Source organism: Eurosta solidaginis, chromosome 5, assembly GCF_040869045.1.
Source record: "Eurosta solidaginis isolate ZX-2024a chromosome 5, ASM4086904v1, whole genome shotgun sequence".
Classification (NCBI taxonomy): Eukaryota; Metazoa; Arthropoda; class Insecta; order Diptera; family Tephritidae; genus Eurosta; species Eurosta solidaginis.
This window is the reverse complement of record NC_090323.1, coordinates 97,598,955-97,617,751: the sequence shown is the minus strand read 5'-3', so window position 1 is coordinate 97,617,751 and position 18,797 is coordinate 97,598,955. Positions and strand designations below refer to the sequence as shown.

At 42.6% G+C, this 18,797-nt stretch overlaps 1 pseudogene; it reads right to left on the bottom strand.

The window, feature by feature from the left end:
* Positions 1–12,164: 12,164 nt before the first annotated feature.
* LOC137254222 (fibronectin type-III domain-containing protein 3A-like) lies at positions 12,165–18,454 on the bottom strand (annotated as a pseudogene).
* Between the last annotated feature and the right edge of the window lie 343 nt (positions 18,455–18,797).

Sequence of the window (18,797 nt, the reverse complement as noted above, 5' to 3'; positions counted from 1 at the left end):
TGGGGGTGTTGAGTACTCGAACACAGCACTCAGCTCTATCTATCTATCGATAACAATCGTCTATAAATCGGAAAATTCCCAACACGCTCTTCTCTATATCGTCAAATAAAACTAAGCACATAAAATCTACCTCGTGTGTATTTTCTTAAAGAAAATTAATCCAGCTCTGCTGAAACAATCGTAAGATTGACGCAGCTGCTAGGCACACCAGCTAGCACGCAGAGGGCTGTGAGTTCAATTACAGGTCGGGGCCAGTGCACGGACTTTACCACTACATGTGGAAGTGGCGCAGCTGCTAGGCACACCGACTAGCACGCAAAGGCAAATGTTCGGCCGGGGTGCGTCTGATCCTGAGTCGTTGGGCGCACCGGGGTCGATCTCAGTGGGAATATGGCGGTTTCGGTTTGGAATAGAAAAGAAGATAAGACGAGATTTATCGTTATAATAGCTGTGCTTTTATTGGTAGGTTTTAAATATACAAGAACCAATATTACCTTTGATAAACGGCAGAGTTCGCTGGCGGCAGATGCGTATGGTACGGCTGTTGAAATCCAAGAGGCCGGTTGTATACAAATTTACAACCGTTGACCCGCAAAATCCTCCGTTTTGGAGGGGAAGGCCACCCACACATCAACCCCGACGTGCCTATGCATGAGTGCTGACAAAAAACACACATACACGTGCATGTACATGCATGCACATGCATGTGGCGGTGATGGTGTGGGTGGTTATAATTAAGTCGAGTATCGAGTACCGATTCGCAGAGTTGCATTGGGGGATCGCAAACAGATGCGGGAAAGTTAGGCATCCTGCCTAAACATGCCGGGCCCCTTGCGATACGCAACATCGTTTTCCGCCAATGACCTCCGCTGAAACGAGAAAAAAAATTAATATAAGACTTACACACTAAACTTAATCTAGATAAGGAGTTCGCCAGCTTCGCGGGTGGCCGGGAATCCTTCCCGACTTGCTCAGCATGCCACCTAAGCTAGGATGAAACGGTAACGGAGATAAGTGAATATTTCTTGCCATTGAATTATACATAATTCTTAAATATAGGAATTCAGAACGTAATATATGTATAGTCGATGGCCTGTAAGGCTGGACGAAGAGGCCGAGTTCTCCGTTCCAGAATGGCACCATTTTTTTGTTATTCTTTGTTTTTTTGTTCCGGATGGAGAGGCCGAGGTCTCCGTTCCAGATTTGCGGTTTTTTTTTTTTTGTTGGATGAAGAGGCAGAGGTCTCCGTTCCAGACTTGAGGGTTTTGAGGTTTTTCTGGGCTGGACGAAGAGGCCGAGGTCTCCGTTCCAGCGTCTAACTTGTCGTATCGCTCTCAAGGCAGCTGTGGCATTTTATGGATGTACCGGGGCGAGCGGCCGTGAGGTTGGTTGGGTGAAGCGGAGGTGTTTTATTACAAGCGTATGTTAGGATAGATAATTAAGCGCATATGCGAAGCATATTATTAAATACAATTTTTACCAAGCAGATATGCGTTATTTACGTTCACCTGACATAAATTTGCAGATTGGCGATGCGTTCTCCGCGACGCGTTCTATCTGCACGTACCATTATGCTAAATGTACCATGCAACCCTCTCGTGTATTTATTGGCCAGCTGATAGCTGGTATGGTGAGTTTGTGGCGTGCGAATATATATATACATATATGTATTTGCTTGCCCTAGAAAAAAACAAAACTAGGTCACTGGGGCAGTAGCACACTAAGCCAGTAGAAACAGTTGACTTTTTCCAATTTCGGGATTTTGTCGTGTCGGGATCCTTTAATTTCGGGACTCGGATTGTTTCTGTACCGAGCCCTTATAATGACTGTTTGTGATGTTTGTTGTTGAAAAACAACAAGTCCTGCCCCCCAGCCAGAAAACAGTACCCAAAAAACGGAAAGGTAAAAAAAAAACAACAACAAAAATTCCTTTGTAAAAAAAAATGTGAAATCTTTGTGGAAGGAGAGGTTTTTTTTTGTTTTGTTTCCCTTTTTTCAATTCCCGTGTTGTGTATGACTGGTTGGTACTGCATGAGATGCCCACATGAGTAAAAAAATAGAAAAAACACGTCAGTCCCGATTGTGATGTTTTGTGGTTTTCGGTACTGATTTTGTCTATTTAGTGTTCGGTATCCGCCCTTAGTCTGACCGCACTAATGAGGCTGCCGTTGTTATGTTGCGGGTTGCCATCCAGTTGTTTTCCCGTAACAGGAATTTTCCAGGATACATTAATGTAGGATTGTGGTGGATAAATTACCCTCACCACATTGTTATTTGCAAAGGGATTTTCAGGCTGGTAAAACGTAAGTATGACAAATTCCTAACGGATTTTTAATATTTTTTTCTCTAATGGGCTTTCTATTTTCTTTCTTGTTTTTCTTTTCAGTGTCAAATGGACCCGCGGCAATATATATGTTTGACACTGGAGTCTGCGGAGGGGAAAGCGGAACCCATTGAGGTGGTCGCGGACATCCGCTATGCGGAGCGGCAAAGGGGCTCATGGCCATGTTTTGCACCGGTCGAGGCCCTGCAGCATGCAGTGAGGGAGGAGCTGCGGCGCGCCGACCCCGGGGTGCTCCGTGCTAGGCGGACGCCCATCGTCGTGAGGGTGCGTGGGAGGGCCACGACGTGGTACTCCACATTTTACCGCGGGTGTGAAGGAGTGTTATGGATGCGGCGGCCGCACCAGGATCCAGTGCCCCATTGGCAGTTTAGTTGCCGTGTGCCAGCGGGCACTAAGCTCTTTCTCGTGTTTAATTGCCCATTTGAATGGGCATATGGGCTTTTTCCTGTACCGGTGCGGGGATTATCTAAGGCGGTATGCGCCTTCGGCTGCGTTATCCCTGCACCGAAAACGGATGCACTAAGGATAGGAGTTCTGGGGTTTTCACGAGTTGAAATACTTTTTTTTTTTTAATTTAAGCATTTGAATTCTTTGTATTTATGAATTGGATTAAGTTATGTTATTTATGGAACAAAATTTAATGTTCACAAATAATGTCGATATTCTTATTTGGATCGTGGTCTTCCTGGGTAAAGGGAAAGTGAATGTCTGAACCCTGACAGAGGCGTTGTGAAACGGACCATTTGGTGGTCGCGTTAGGTGACATGGCAACTCTGCCGTTTCTCGTTTTCCTTACAAGACGGAGGTAACTAGTTCACCCACACATTCAAAGCTTTTTTCGCTCTCCACTAACACATCGACGTTTCTTGCTTTCATCGAAATGACAGCGTCATCTTAATACGACAATTTATTAATTATTCCGGGAAACATTTTAAAACGATGAAAAACTATAATTGTGGTAATTAAACTAAAAAAACTAAAAAAGTACTTGTGCTACGGGCTTTTAGGTGTGACGTGTGTTAGCTGTTTAGGCACTTCTAAATTAACCTGGCGCATTAACTAGAGACAGCGAAGTCCTCTTGCCACCAATTGGAATTGGAAGATTCGATTTCCAAAACTAAAAAAGGTAACGTTTTCAAGACAGTGCACAACCTAAACAAAGGTGGTATCAAAAGACGCGTCTCGAGATCCGTTTTTAGAATCTGAAAGTTGTATAGAATCGACGGGATGGCCTAGAAGGTTTCAGGTGGTCAAACTAAATCGCTCCCAGGGAGTGTCCTTATCGCTACAACCAAAGCAACATTATTTACTCTCTGCTTTTCATTCATACGTATGTGTATTTTTAAATAATAAAAAAAATGTTATATTATTCTAATATATATCATCTCTGCCGGGGCGCGATTCAGCTCAGGATATGCCAAAACAACAAGAAACCTACAATTAAATGCAGATTCACGTGTCATTTGGCAAGGATTTACCGGTAAACAAGGTACTTTCCACAACCAACATGCTTTGAAATACGGTACAAAATTGGTTGGATGTATTTTCCCAAAAAAGGGTGGAACTACGCATCTTGGTTTGCCAGTATTTGCTTCGGTAATTTATATTGATTTGTATTGATTAAAAATTGCATTAGTAGATAATGTAATGTGAATTAAAATTGAATAGGTAGCCGAAGCAAAAAATGCAACTGATCCGCATGCAACTGTTGTTTATGTGCCGCCACCGGGAGCTGCTGCTGCTATCAGTATTACAAGCACGACATTTCTTTGATTGGTTGCATAATCGAAATTGTGCCCTATCATGATATGGTTCGCGTTAAGCACGCTACGTTAAAGCAAAATAAATCTCGTCTAGTCAGGCCTGATTGTCCAGGATCTTCGCACCAGAAAGGGTAAGTAAATTGCCTACCATATTAAACATGTATGAATTTGTTAGTGATAATTTGTCATGCTTTTGTTGATAATCAACTGAAGAAGGCAAATACCAAAGAGTTCGAAGTTCATGTAAATACCAATTGATTTCTTTAAATAGCGTTTGGAGAACAAAACCCCTATGTATGTATGCATACAACTGCATAGAAAGGGAGGGATTAATTAATTATGATCAGTAGATTTATAGGATTTTTATTATTTTCCCTGCGTCGCCGTTGCCATTACATTGCGTTAAGAGAGGACATCAACACCTTACCCACAACCAGTTAAAATTTTAGTAAATTTTGCTCTTTTCATTACTGATTCAAAACGTGGGAAGTTATATATGTAGGAGAATGGTAAATTTTAGCAGACTTTCGCATTGCGGTCATTATTAATATTCAATCCCAGGAAGGTTCAATGTAGTCATATCAATAGGTCCGGAGATGGTCGGGTTAGTACCTCAATGGTGCTTGTTACCGGAACGTAGATAGATAATTTATTGAGGATTGCACAGTAACTTGCACATCTCCTTCACAGCACCTCATCGTAGCCGACTTCTTTGATGAACCCTAGCAGAGTTCTTGGCTTGAGGGATTAAATGTGGGAATGCACTGGCCATGGTGAGCCCATAAACTTAGCCCTACGTTTTGAGATTGCTTCGTATTCTTGGAGGATATGGTCCGCCGTCTGCTGATCGATCACAAAATCGGCATGTGTTATTCGATAGTATGCCCACTTTCTGCATACGGCTGCTCATTCTATAATGCTTTGTAAGAATAGCTCTTGGATTCTTCGGTTATCTTTCGATAGGTCTATTATTGCCCTGTAGCGACTTGTGCTATAACTTCCTAACAGTAACTTAGATTGTCTCAAACCTGGCGTATTGCTCCAGTGTTCTTCTCTCTTTTCCCCCCTTCTCCTAATAAATGCCCCTGTGAGCCAACTGACAGGAACGGCTCGGGATCAATAGGTCATGCAGTTCCTGCCTCTCTTTCCGGGTTGTCCGCCTGCTCTTGTTGTAACAGTGCTTCTCCCCATCCAACAGGTGCGACAGATCACAAATTGTCATCAATGTCCTCTAACGGGAGTCTAAGGAAACAGAAAGTTTCAACAGGGGTTGACCATAATGAGAGGAGTGTTAGAGGTGTTGATTCCACAATACAGCTAAAGAGATGGTTGGTGTCATGTGGGGACACATTATAAGCAGGACATATGTTTTGTATGTCGGGGTTGATTCTGGATAGGTAAGAGTTTAACCTGTTAGAGTATCCAGATCGAAGTTGGGCTAGAGTGACTCCCGTTTCCTTAGGGAGAGTGCGTTCCTACTCTGCTAGTTTTTTTCTTTGAGTACAGGATTCACCGGGCAATTCCTGGCATAGAGGTCCGACGCCTGTCTGTGGAGTTCACTCAGGACCTGCTTGTGTTTTTCAGCTTCATACGGCTGTGTTCTCAGGTGCCGTATTTTCTCATAATGTAATGAGGGCGTGAACAACAAGAAGCCACAAAAGATTTGTAAAAGTTACGAGGACGTCGGGTTTTGGGATCAAGCCCAGAGCAACCTGTCCGATGCAACCATCCCTTGCACGTGACACACTGACAAGAGTATGACCGTCCTAAAAAGATTTTTTTCCGGCAAACGCAGCAAAACCATTTCTCATGACCGGGGTCAGGAGAAGGACACGGATTGGGTTCGATACCATCCCGGAGGAGGAGAGTATGGCGCAGACCCGCTGCATGGATCTACTGGGAGGATGATAATTTGTGGGAGGGACGCAACAAACTAAACACTAGAGTCCGCCTGCTCATTACCCTGTACTCCCCTGTGGCTTGGGACCCAGTGCAACAGTACTACGTTGTGCACCCAAGGACCAGTGCTGACTTTATTTCGAACGCCACAATTACCTTTAGTGGGGCCTGACTGTCTGTCTGAATATGGCAATTGTTTCATTGGAGTATCAGCGCTGAAGGTTCAGCTTAGCGCACCAACATATAGCGAATACTTCCGCTTGAAAGCTGCTCGTATGTGCTTTTAGAGGTACTGATATTTGTACTGATATTTGGGTCCGGAGACTCTGGCTTCAATCCCCTCTGGCGTCTTCGAACCAGGGCCGTAGAGAGAAAATCCGGGCCCGGGACTAAAAAAGTTTACGGGCCCCCTATAAAAAATCCACTAATACATTTCATTAACGTGAATTAATGACGTTTCATTCATAAATCATTATTGATGGATTACATCAAAAAAAATGTTTGCCACATCAACTAAATGATTTTTGGCTAAGAGGTGACAATAAAATTAACACAGTATATTTACTATTTGTTTTATTTTATTGTAACGTAGAAATAAAATTCTCTTTTAACAGCCACATATTATTTCAAATAATCTTTTCTAGTTATTTGGTAACATTTTCATACATTTCTGATAAATTTAATGATGATTATAAATTTTAATTATTCAATATAGAATGTTCGGATATCAAAGAGTGGCTTTACTTGCTTTTTGCGCTGCAAAATTTTTTATAATAATATCAAAATTTAACTGTCTTGCCAAAACGGATGCAACACAAAGCGTGGCAAGTCCTAAAACTCGCTCTTTAGATGAACACGATCTATGACAGTCTTTCATTCTTGAAAGGACGCTGAAGGATCGTTCTGCACTAGATACAGTGACAGGTAAAGTGCAAAAGGTACGTAAACCAATACAAAAGTTGGGGGAAAATTGTATACATATTTTGAAAATAGACGGCATTTGGCAATTCCAATGGTGACAGACCTTTATCAAAATTTGCTTCGTAAATGTGTTTCAAGTGAACTATTTCACATTCTAAGCTTTGAGAAATATCCGACTTGTATTTTTCGACAAATTTTGCTGCGCTAGCCCGAACCGTAGTTTTATCCATGTCTTAAATTGCCACAAAAAGGAAAACTTTTCGTTCAAATTTCTCATAGCTGCAAATCGTTCAGTAATGCCAGTGATTGCCGAATCAACGATCACCAAGAATGTATTGTTTTTGAAATCAGACTCTGAATCATCCGTAATCATCTCATTTAAATTATCTTCAGAACGCCTTTTGGGTTTTCTCTTTCGAATGTCCGGAAACTTTGGCGAGATGTTCAATTGAATAGCAACTGTTTTGCATTCGTTTAAAATTGTTTCCCATAATTGTTTCCCATTGGTTCCTGATCAACTTCAAATCAGCTAATAAGGCATCTAGATGTCGGACCTCAACATCTGTGGTGGCGTCTCTCGCTTGGACGACCACGCTTCTTTCATTAATGGTAGGGTTTTGAACCAAATTGAGGACAGCAAGATACATTCGAATTTGTTAATGTACTTGAGAATGCCGGTAACATCGCCGTATGCTTGCGCAGTCAAATTTGGCTTTTGGCTGAAAGACTGAAGAGAGCTAGGTACATTTTTTTTTTGAGGATGTCACATCGTTGTGGAGTGCTGCCGAAGAAAATAATTGCAGCCGTACTACATTCTGCAGCATCAACACCACATAAATTGATAGCGTTTTCTTGTCTGAAATAAATTGTTGCCTAAGTAAATGGTAATACTCTACCCCATCGGGTCAGGGGGTCAGAATATACCCGCGGTAGGTATGCCTGTCGTATGCGTAAGAGGGGACTAAAATATCAGATTCCAGGAGCTGTGTAGCGCAACCCTGCAGGATGCCAGCGCAATATATAGCTTCCCCAAACCTAATTGTCAACCTCACCTATCCGCGGCGAATCCTGTTTCACTAACAGACGCGGCTCTGGCGACCCCAAGCTCCTCATGGAACTTGTGATGGGGAGGGAGGGGATGGCCTGAAGGTTTAATGTGGTCACATAAATCGATCCCGAGATGGTCGGGCTAGCACCTTAATGGTGCTGTGGTACCGGAGCGTACCGGATCCGTATCCGGCAAAGGACCATCACATCGATAATACTCCTCAAAGCCCTTGTGGAGCAACTTTATCGCTACAACAACACCAACAATAGAGTTACTCCTACCCCAGAAAATGGTCAACATTTATAGTGCATACAAAGAACATTTCAACTCACCAAATTCACTCATATTAACAGAGTATATGTGGAACTTAAGAGCGAATTGAGAGTTTCACAAAGTTGCACTGCCACACCGCCATTTTATACAGGGTAAAAGTGTAACGCTTTTGCGTTTCGAGCAGGCAAGAATTTTCACAAAAGAACGAAATACCCCGTAAAGGCGTTGCCTGTTTTTTAGAATAGAACAACAACGCTTGCGTAACACTTTATCCAGAAAAGAAAACGCTATCATAGCTGCGGGTTGCACAAGGCGAGTAATCAGCATTCGAGTTTTTGTCGAGAATGTGACGTAGTGCTCCGTTGTAAGCAACTTTCATATTAGCGCCGTTATCGTACCCTTGTGCACGACAATCTTCAATCATGTATGGCAAATTAGATCAGCGATTTTCTGAGCAGTTTTTTGGTTACAATTCACGAAAGCCCAAATCTGTTCTGGAATTGTAAATTTGTTGCTTTCGAATTGAAATGGAGTGAGCGCAAAATGAACGTAGTCAACGTGACTAGCATCAAGCATAGCATCAACGATAATAGGAAAATACTTAGCCTTCTTGCCTTGATCTAATATAGTTTCCCTCACATGCTTTGCACAAATTTCCATAAACTCGTTCTGAATGTCTGGGGAAAGATAGTGAACTTGTAAACGTTTGTGCTGCTATTGTGAAATCCTAACTTTCTCCAAATGATCTCTAAGTATCGGATCATAATGGCTTATGAGATCTTAGATGCTTTCGCTTTTTGAAAAAAAAATAGTGTCCAAAATTCTATATAAAATTTCTTTCCACTTTTGAGTTTCAGTGATTAGCTGTTCATTGATAAGTGTATCAATTGTAGCCTCCTTTCGAATTAGGTTTTGTAAAGACCGCCATTGAATATAACATTTAATGTGATCTTCAGTATTTTCGTGTGATGGCAGTTTAGCGTATAGCTTCTTCCATACCTGGAATTTCGAATATTTGCCAGGACAACAAATTTTAGGTCGATTTAAAGTATTGGTGCTTAACAGACGACATGGTAGGCAACAAAAAGCATTGCTACTGGCACTCCACACCAACCAGTGACGCTCCACTTTCTCTCCATTTGGCAAGATTCTGTTTAACAACGAGGTAGGAAATGCTTCGTCATGACAATCACGTGGAAAAATAACAGGGCACTTTTGATGACCTCGACGAATTATTTCGTTGACTTCTTCAGATCGCAAAAACTCATTATTCACGGTACCGATATCGAAGTCGTTTAAATAATCTAGACTTTGATACAGAGTTGATGGTATTGTTGGAAGGCTTTTTGAAGATGAACCTTCATCAGTGTTACCACGAAAACTTTACGATTTCGGATTCATGTAAACATATATTTTTGTTTGATGTTTTTATTGTCTCCTCACTCTTCGAGAGACCAGGTAAAAAATCATTATCAATATTTGTTGCTTTTGAAATTCGGCTTAAAATTTCCACATGGAACAACTAAAGACTCTCCTGAATTAAAAAAAATGTCTTAGTACCTCTAAACCGCGGGCCCCCCGAGAAATACCGGGCCCCCTGAGAAATATCGTGCCCTGCGCTTGCCAGGCTAAGGCTCCAGCTATTAAGAATGATAAAGCTATCAGATCTAGAAGCAGCAAGTGGCTTAAGTCCTGGGAAGCTTCTAGTATTTGTCAAGAGGACGGAGTTTTTTTATAACATAGGTCCTGGTTCTTGATAGGGTTTTCATCTTGGTCGTTAAAACAAACTTCTGGTAACACTACGGACTCATTCAGTCTATGTGAGATCCTCATGAACCGGCCACTTCAACCTAACCTATATTTTGTGTTTTGGTTTTTACTTTAGAATCTACCGGTTAAGTAAGCGATGTCAGCTAACTAAGCGCCTTCAAATGTAGATCCATAAGAAACATGAGGTCGCCAGAGCCTCGGCTGTTAAAGAAACAGGATTCGCCACGGGTAGGTGAAGTTGACAATTGGGTTGGAGAGGCTATATATTGCGCTGGCAACCCATTTAAAGGATTGCGCTACAAAACCCCTTGAATCAATTTGGTATTTTAGTCGCCTCTTACGACAGGCATAGGGTATACTCTAAGCCCACTAACCCGCTGGAGCCATGAGAAGCGTGAGTGCACTTTGGGTGTCGCAAGGCAAGTTCCGTCGTGCCTGGTGTTGTTGGGTGAGCGGTCAGGCAAGGCAGCAGGGTACACATGCACCATTCAGGAAGATACCCTCGCTGAGCCCAGAAAATCTGGGAAAATTAGCTGTACTGCTCAGATCCAGCAAACGAGTATGTTCTGTACTGGCATATGATAAACTTGCAGACAACCAAACGTTTACTTTCCTGTCCAAAAGGGAATTGGTGCTCGGCACTGCTGCTAAAGAAGAATAGACGTAGTCATATCAATTCGTTCCCGGGTTACTCGGGGAAAGCAGTTTTAGCAGTACTTTGCCCGTTTCAATTTGCACATCCATTCAAAGAACTTCGCATAATGGATTAAACAGTCATCTGCATTTATTCGTTTTTGTTTTTGTAGCACGCCTAATTTACTATCTATTACCCCAACATCTATCTTATCCCTTGTTATAATCTTCGGGTACCCCCGCTACCGGAAGATGCCTTGGCATGGTGGAGGTTCACTTGAATTTACTTTACAGGTCCTGATTCTGGTTATCTGAAATCCCCTTGAGTATCTTGTATTTATTAAGCACTTCCGGTTATATTAAAAACTTATTATCTATCCTTACTGATATACGTTTATTTTTCATTCTAGGTAATTCGATTTGACGATGTGGGCATAGCAATATTCCAGCTGTGGCTGTAAGAAGAACGTATATTTGCTCAAACTACAAGAAAACTGCGACAACTGTCCCTCGGCCTTTTTAGTATCACATATAAGGCCCTACCACGCATATTATGGGAAAGGGTCAAGTTCAAAGGCTCAACATCACCTGCAAAACGACTTTGATAGCACGAAATGGGGCTGCATATATTCCGGTATTATATCTACAACACTCATATCTATGCAAACTGATACTAACAACACCACCCGCGCAGGAAAAATTGAGCACCATCAGTGTGAGCTTGGAAACTCAAAATGGTTTCAGAAAGGGCACGACTACGAATGAGTTTATGTCTTTACATATGTAGTTTGTACATATAAATATGCACATATGTAAGGTTTACTAGAAAATTAAGGAAATTGTTTGTAAAAACCATTGTATACATAATTTATTACAAAAGGGACGCGTTTCATTCATATGAAAAGCGAATTGACAGAAGGTAACCGGTACGGGTAACCGATAGGCCAGTTACCCGTGTTGTTGTTGTTGCATATGTTTTGGTTAGCGATAACGAAAACATACCTAATGAAGTAACTTAAAAATGTAAATAACATCGAGCGAGAAGGAATGTCGAAAACACAATAGGTAAGAGCGAGAAAGTGAGTCACACGTACACTATTTTGAGAGAGCGCATGCGTTACCTTTTTCACGACAGCGATGTAAAAGTCATTAAGACGATAATTGGTGATCAAGTTATTGGTAACGATTAAGTAATCGATTAGGTAACGGGTACCTGTCTTGTAGGGTTCTTGTATGTTAGGGTACATACATACCTATGTACATACGTTGGTTAGAAACTGCCAACGGCGAAAGACAAAACAATTGAACATTCATACACACCCGTGTATAGAATGTAGAATTCCAATGAATTGAAAGAAGCGGCAAATAAATCGAATGATTTTTTTCTCGTTCTTTCAATTCTTTTTGCTACGGCGCTTGGAGTACGGCGTATGGACAATTGAGGAGGAAAAATGGTAAGTTAGTTTTAATATTTATTCATTTGAATAAATAAAAGAATTTCCATTTTAGATTATTAATTAATATTCCTTTTATTTTCAGGTGCATGCGGTGGAGATGGAGCTGATGGGTTTTTATGTGTCGTTTTTGGCATTAATTAGGTGACTGTGTAAGTTGTTTTAGCATCTGTTGTGGTAATTGAGTTTTCATCATACTCAATGACGTAAGCAGTAATGGGCGCTCCATTGCATTCAGGTTTTGTCCAGTTAAGCGATACTTCATTGGCGTAAACTCACAGTCTTGTATTTGTGGAGCACGAAAGTAGTACGTAGTGAATGGTAATAAATTACGCACATCAACGCTTGTTTGCCCACCCTGATAACATGTTTGGTATGAGAGTGTCCGAGTTGATTTCTCTAAAATAGAGTCGGAATTAATTTGAACAGTTGCATTCTCCAAGCAGTATTCTAAGATCGGTGCACCATTACAAATTGGCTCTTGCCAATTCACAAATAAATGTGTCGTCGATCTAACCACTACTTTTAAATTGTTAGGTGCGTTAGGTCAGCAGCTGCTCAGAAACGAAACCATGTTGACCAAGCGCCTGCACCAATACGGTTGATGGCACGAACTTGTACTTCATAAGGACAACCATGTTGTAAGTCCTTAACGACACAATATGCTTCTCGTCCACGATATATAATTGAATGCTCGATAGTTTTATTTTCAATATCGAACTGTTCATCTGAGGGCCGTCTCATTTGTGCAGGACCATCACAAGAGGTGCGTAACTGGTATGTAGTACCTGGTTGTAGACGATCGCAAGTGGCTTCTGTATCTGATCCACTATAGATCCGATCAAATTTGGCACCAGATGTAATTTCAAGAAAATAGCGAAGAATTTCTCCACCTCCTGTATCTGTGGGAGGATCCCATCGCGCTTGGAAATGTGTACTATGTATTTTGCCCTTAACATGTGGTTTTCCTGGTTTCTCATGTAACGTTTGAAAGGTGACCTCACTAGACCAAGGGGAGCTGCCGGCTTAGTTTTCAGCACGCAAGCGAAACTGATAAGACGTTGCACGACGCAGTTGGCAACACTGTAAGCGTTAAAGTAGCCGTGTCCTGATTCTCGATCAAGTATTTGTAAAACATAAGCATTATCCTGTTGCTGTTTTTCCCACCAAAGGCGAAGAGAATTCGAACTGCTACTTTGAAGTTTCGGTGGCCTGGGTGCTGATGGCGCGTTGCTCGATGTGCTATATGAGCAAAAAGTGGAATATAATGATGCACCAGCTTCATTCACAGCAGCAAGATGAAAATGGTAAATAGTTGCTGATTGCAGTTTAGTGAGGGTATGGTGTTTGCCTTAGATTTTCGTTGCGTCTACAAAATGCAATACATCGTTTTCAGAAGTTTAACGTGCAGATCGTGATGCCGCTGGTAAACCGCTTTTACCCTCGTCATATTCCAGTAAGTAGTGTTGAATGGGCGACCCATTGCAGATTGTACTCGTCCATCGCAAATGCAATGAATTTTTTGTCCGCATTACTAGTTTTGGTGGAATTGGTTGATCTGGCTCACATGGAGGCGTCGTAAATTCGGTTGGATCTGATGCAGAACCCTGCAGTTTTTCATAATGAACCTGAAGCCGAACTACGTATACCTGTCCAGGTTGCAGATCTTGCACAATGTAATCGTATGATTACCCTTTATAGAGACTCTTGTATTTGCAGTCCTTGGCACGGTCACTAAATATTATATTATAGCGTAGGTTTCTGGTATTTATTTGAGGGTCACTGATTACAGGTGCTTCCCAAATAATGTTTGCAGATCTTCATATTAAGCTAGCTAATTACATCTGGTTTCTTTATAAACGAAAACTGTTCTATTATTGTGGCCTGGTACTCCTCTTCTTCTTCAATAGTATTACATATAACATCCTCTCCGTTTTCCGAAGTGTCAGCCAAATGTAAATATTCTGATCCACTAGCATGTTGGGAATTTATATCGATAAGATTGCGCGCGTATTTTCGACAAGCTATCCCTGCGGTTCAATGAGCGCATACTCTTTATTAAAGATGTTATAGGCCCTAGTGAAATTTGTTGTTGGTAATTTTATGAGCATGGTAAAAAAGTAGCTGAAGTTTGTTGCACATCAATTATATATGCTACAGATCGTAAACATACTAACGTTGAATTTCCTGAAGCACGTAATTATGAGGAGACACTGCAAGTGTTATTATATGAAAATCGTAATGCACCCGATAAAGAACTGTTATAAGCCACATCATCTGTACGTGGAGCAGTAGCTGCGCCTGGCATGCAATCATATCCCAGCGATGAAGAAGATCGTAATCCCACATGATTTATGGGACAATATATCGAATGAGAGCGCGTTGCATTTCCCAAACTTTGGCTGCAATTAAGCGGAGTTAGTATGTAATATACTTTGCTGTACCAAGGATTCAAAAAGGATATGTTGTTGTTGTTGTTTGATCAGGGTGTATGTACAATGATTGTGAGGAACGATAGCGAAAGGTTTCATAAAGAATTCAATCGATCCACCAAAAAATGGGAATACATGCTGGTGAGGTGAATTAACTATTTTAAATAAGTATTTATTAATATTTTAGATGCGGGCAAAAGATGGCTAGTGCTGGATCTTTGAACAAGGTGTCGATACCGGTACTCATTACCAAATTTCCATAAATTCGGTCGATTTATGGCATATAAAAAGTAGTCAGTTAGGAACAACGTTTTCTGAACGGGGTGGCCCTTCGGTGGTGGTTACGCCGGCTTTCCGAGTGTATTTCTGCCATGAAAAGCTGTAAAACTGTTAACTCCATTCTCAAAAAATTTTTCTATTGCTTGACAATTTAAGATGTATTGAAAATGTTATGGAGTTAGCAGCTTGTCATAATTTTGTCGGATTTAGTGATTCTGGACACTAAACACATAATTATCTTTTGCCGCCATGGGCAGAAATCGTCTCCCCTTCCACCATTTTTTTTTTTAAGTGGGTTGAACTATGGAGTTCTTACCACATAGTGGACGATATTGGTTTTTGCTCAATGAGGACATTTCTTTATGGTACCACTTTGAATCGATTTACCAGTCGGGGTTTTGACGTGGAACGATGAATGTGGAATCGGTTAATGTTTCGGATGATCATAGGTTTACGAAAGCGCACGATTACTTGGTGTCGATACTTTTCATAAACCCTATGCCCAACAGTATTCGAATGACGATGTGTATTGCAGGTTTTTATTTTATTGTTGGCCTCGGGCATTTGGCCGAGTGCGTAGGTGTTCTATGTTCCTCGCTCTGGGTGAGCGGGTGAACTTGGGTTGATTTGCTGGAAATTTAAGAATGATAAAGGGCCGAAAGCCCATAGCTTCTGTGGCAGAGCGGTTCGCCCTTCTGCGGTAGGGTTCTGGTGTCTTCGCTCAGGGGAGCGAGTGAATTGTGGATTTGATTTTTGAAAATCTAAAGATAATGGGCCGAAGGCCTTTGCGGTTTGTGGCAGATAGCGGATCTGTGTTAGGGCATTTCTGGTGTTCTCGTTATGGGATGACGAGTGAATGGGAATGGTTTCTGGGGTCCTCGCTCGGGGTGAGAGAGTGAATCGTGGGATGGTTTCTTCAAGGGGCTCCGGTTAGTCTTATTATGAAGCCTAAGTTTTGCCTTTTGGTTTTGCGAGCTTTTGGTAAGCTCTCCCGTGTCTTCGTACATCTCGCTCCCTTTCCCCATTGCCCATCAGTAGTAAGGCTTAAGATTACCCCCGGTAGACTCTACACGAGACCGGGGGTAGAGAACACAAAAAAACACACGATATACATGGCTCGGGAGAAAACACATTCAGGAGTAGCGGGGCATCACGGCGCATAGTTAATGCGTCTTCATGTCCCGCGCTCCCCTTCCCCATTGCCATCGCGTAGTAAGATGTAGGATCGCCCTCCGGTAGACTCGCACCATCATGAGACCGGGGGGGTTGATTATAATATATGGCTCGGGAGAAACACAGGCTTAGGATAGAGAGACACGAAGATGCGGGTTCCTGGATATGCTTTGAGTGCTATCACTAACCGTGGGCCTCTGATTTTAGGTAGTCTGGGGACATAGAATTTTGGGTTTTGGTTTTTTGTAGGGCGGAATTTGGCCCCTTACATTTAATCCTCCTTGTCGTGGGACGAAAGGAGTACCAATTTCGTAATTGGTCTAGTTGTTTGTACCTTGGTTGTATGGACGTCAATAACACGCACACGGTTATCAGAGCCTGGGTGTGTGTTGACGATTCTCCCCATTCTCCACTCGTTGGGTTGGAGGTTGTCTTCTTTGATAACAACTAGGTCTCCGGGTTTTAGATTAGATTGTGGATGTTTCCACGTGTATCGTTTCTGGATCTTAGTGAGATATTCGGTTTTCCATGGCTTGCAGAAAGTGTGATGGAGGGCTTTGAGTTTCTGCCACCGATTAATCATCGAGGCAGGGCTCTCACTACCATCCGGCTCTGGCGGAGCCAGTAGATGGCTGCCAGTGAGGAAATGACCTGGGGTAAGTGGCCCTAGGTCCGTTGGGTCATTGGATGGCGGGCTGAGCGGCCGCGAGTTCAGGCATGCCTCGATGCGGCACAAGAGTGTATGGAATTCCACGAAGGTGAATTTGTGTGGTAAGGCTATCTTTTTGAAGTGGCTTTTGAAGCTTTTCACTCCAGCCTCCCACAACCCTCCCACATGGGGAGCGCCCGCAGGGATGAAATGCCACGTGAGTGACTGGTGGCTGTACTTTGAGACAGCGTTCTCTCGCGCTTGTGAGATGAATGTCTTGAATTCTGATCGTAAGAACCGTGACGCTCCGACAAAGTTCGTACCATTGTCGGAGTACATATTTTTCGGGCATCCGCGCCTAGTTATGAAACGGGCAAAAGTCGAGAGAAACGATGGTGTGCTGAGGTCAGTAGTGGCTTCCAGATGAATTTCTCGTGTGGAAAAACACACGAAAAGGCAAACATAGACTTTGGATAGGCGACACCCCCTGCCGCGGTAACTTTTGATGTCGAAGGTCCGGCGAAGTCGACTCCAGTATTGGTGAATGCACGGCTGAATGTCGTGCGTTCGAGAGGGAGAATACCCATAAGTTGTGTCTGAGCACGCTTTCGGTATATAGTGCAAACTTTGCAATTATGGATGGTTGCCCTAATCATGGTTTTGATGTTAGGTATCCAGTATTGGGTGCGTATCAGACGTAACATGAGTTGGTTTTCCTCATGCAGACTTTGTTGATGAAACATTAGGATTGTCAGACGGGATAACCTGCAGTTGTATGGGAGGAGGATTGGGTGGCGTTCATTAAAAGCTAAGTCCTTTGACGCCCCGAGTCGCCCTCCTACCCGAATGATACCATCTGGTCTAAGTCAGGGGAGATTAAAGGTGACTTGACCTGAAATGATTTTTTTGTTTTGGGGTGAGTTCTTCGGTAGAACCTCATAACAAATGATAACACCCGTAAAGCCCTAGGTAGGTCGGAAAAGCGTTGAAGGATATCGGTAGTATTGCGGATATCGGTTGTTGTTGCGCAGGTCTTCGCCCTCTTTTCCTCTACGGAGGTTATGTAGTCACTTTATTGTGCTGGCCATTGGGAAGTGTCTTCTTACAGCCAAGAAGATCCCTGCCACCACAACGAATTGTTAACCAATTCAGACGCAGGTAATCCTCTGCTACCTAAATCTGCTAGCTTTGATTCTGAATTTACGTGCAACCAGTCCTTATTTCCGACCATGTCGATGATCTTGGTGATCCGATGTGCGACGAAAGTGGGCCAGGAACAAGGCGATTTCCTTATCCACGCGAGGACGATAGTTGAATCCATCCAAAGGTGAACTCTCACTGGACCCAATTTAAGATTCCTGAAAATTGATTCGGTGATTTCCGCTAACAGTACGGCTCCGCAAAGTTCCAATCGTGGAATATACAGGGTTTTCACTGGAGCTACTCGGGTTTTTGCTAGCAGCAGGTTTGTCCGGATGTCGTTATCCGTTTTCACGCGCATGTAAACGGCTTCTGCGTAAGCCTTCTGGGATGCGTCACAAAATCCATGGATCTCGATGTCGGTTCCAGGAGAAAAGTTGACCCATCTAGGTATCCTGATTTTATCGATTTCATGGTATTGGTCGGTGAAGGTTTTCCATCGTTCCAACGTACTGGTCGATACTGGTTCGTCCCAAGCGGTGCCTTCTAACCATATACTCTGCATGAGAATTTTGGCCACAATGACCATTGGTGCCAGCCATCCCAAGGGATCGAAGAGTTTGGCGATTGCTGATAGTATCGCTCTCTTCGTAATGTTTTCCGTGTTGTCCAGCATCTCTGCTTTAAAATAAAATAAATCGGAGAGGGCATTCCATCGAATTCCTAATGCTTTAACTGAACTGGTATCTTCGAATGCCAGGAAGTTTTCACTGAGTAGGTCTGATTTGGGGATGTCCCTTAGAATCTCCTCTGAATTGCATGTCCATTTGCGAAGTGGAAAGCCCGCTGAATTTAGGACTTGACGAATTTCATCTCTGGCTGTAATGGTCGATGTGATCGTATGTCCACCCGCTAACACGCATCTACATACATGTATTCTCGCAGTATGCTAGCCGCTGTAGGGTGTGAATTTGATACGTCGTCTGCCAATTGTAGGAGCGTTCTTATCGCGAGATATG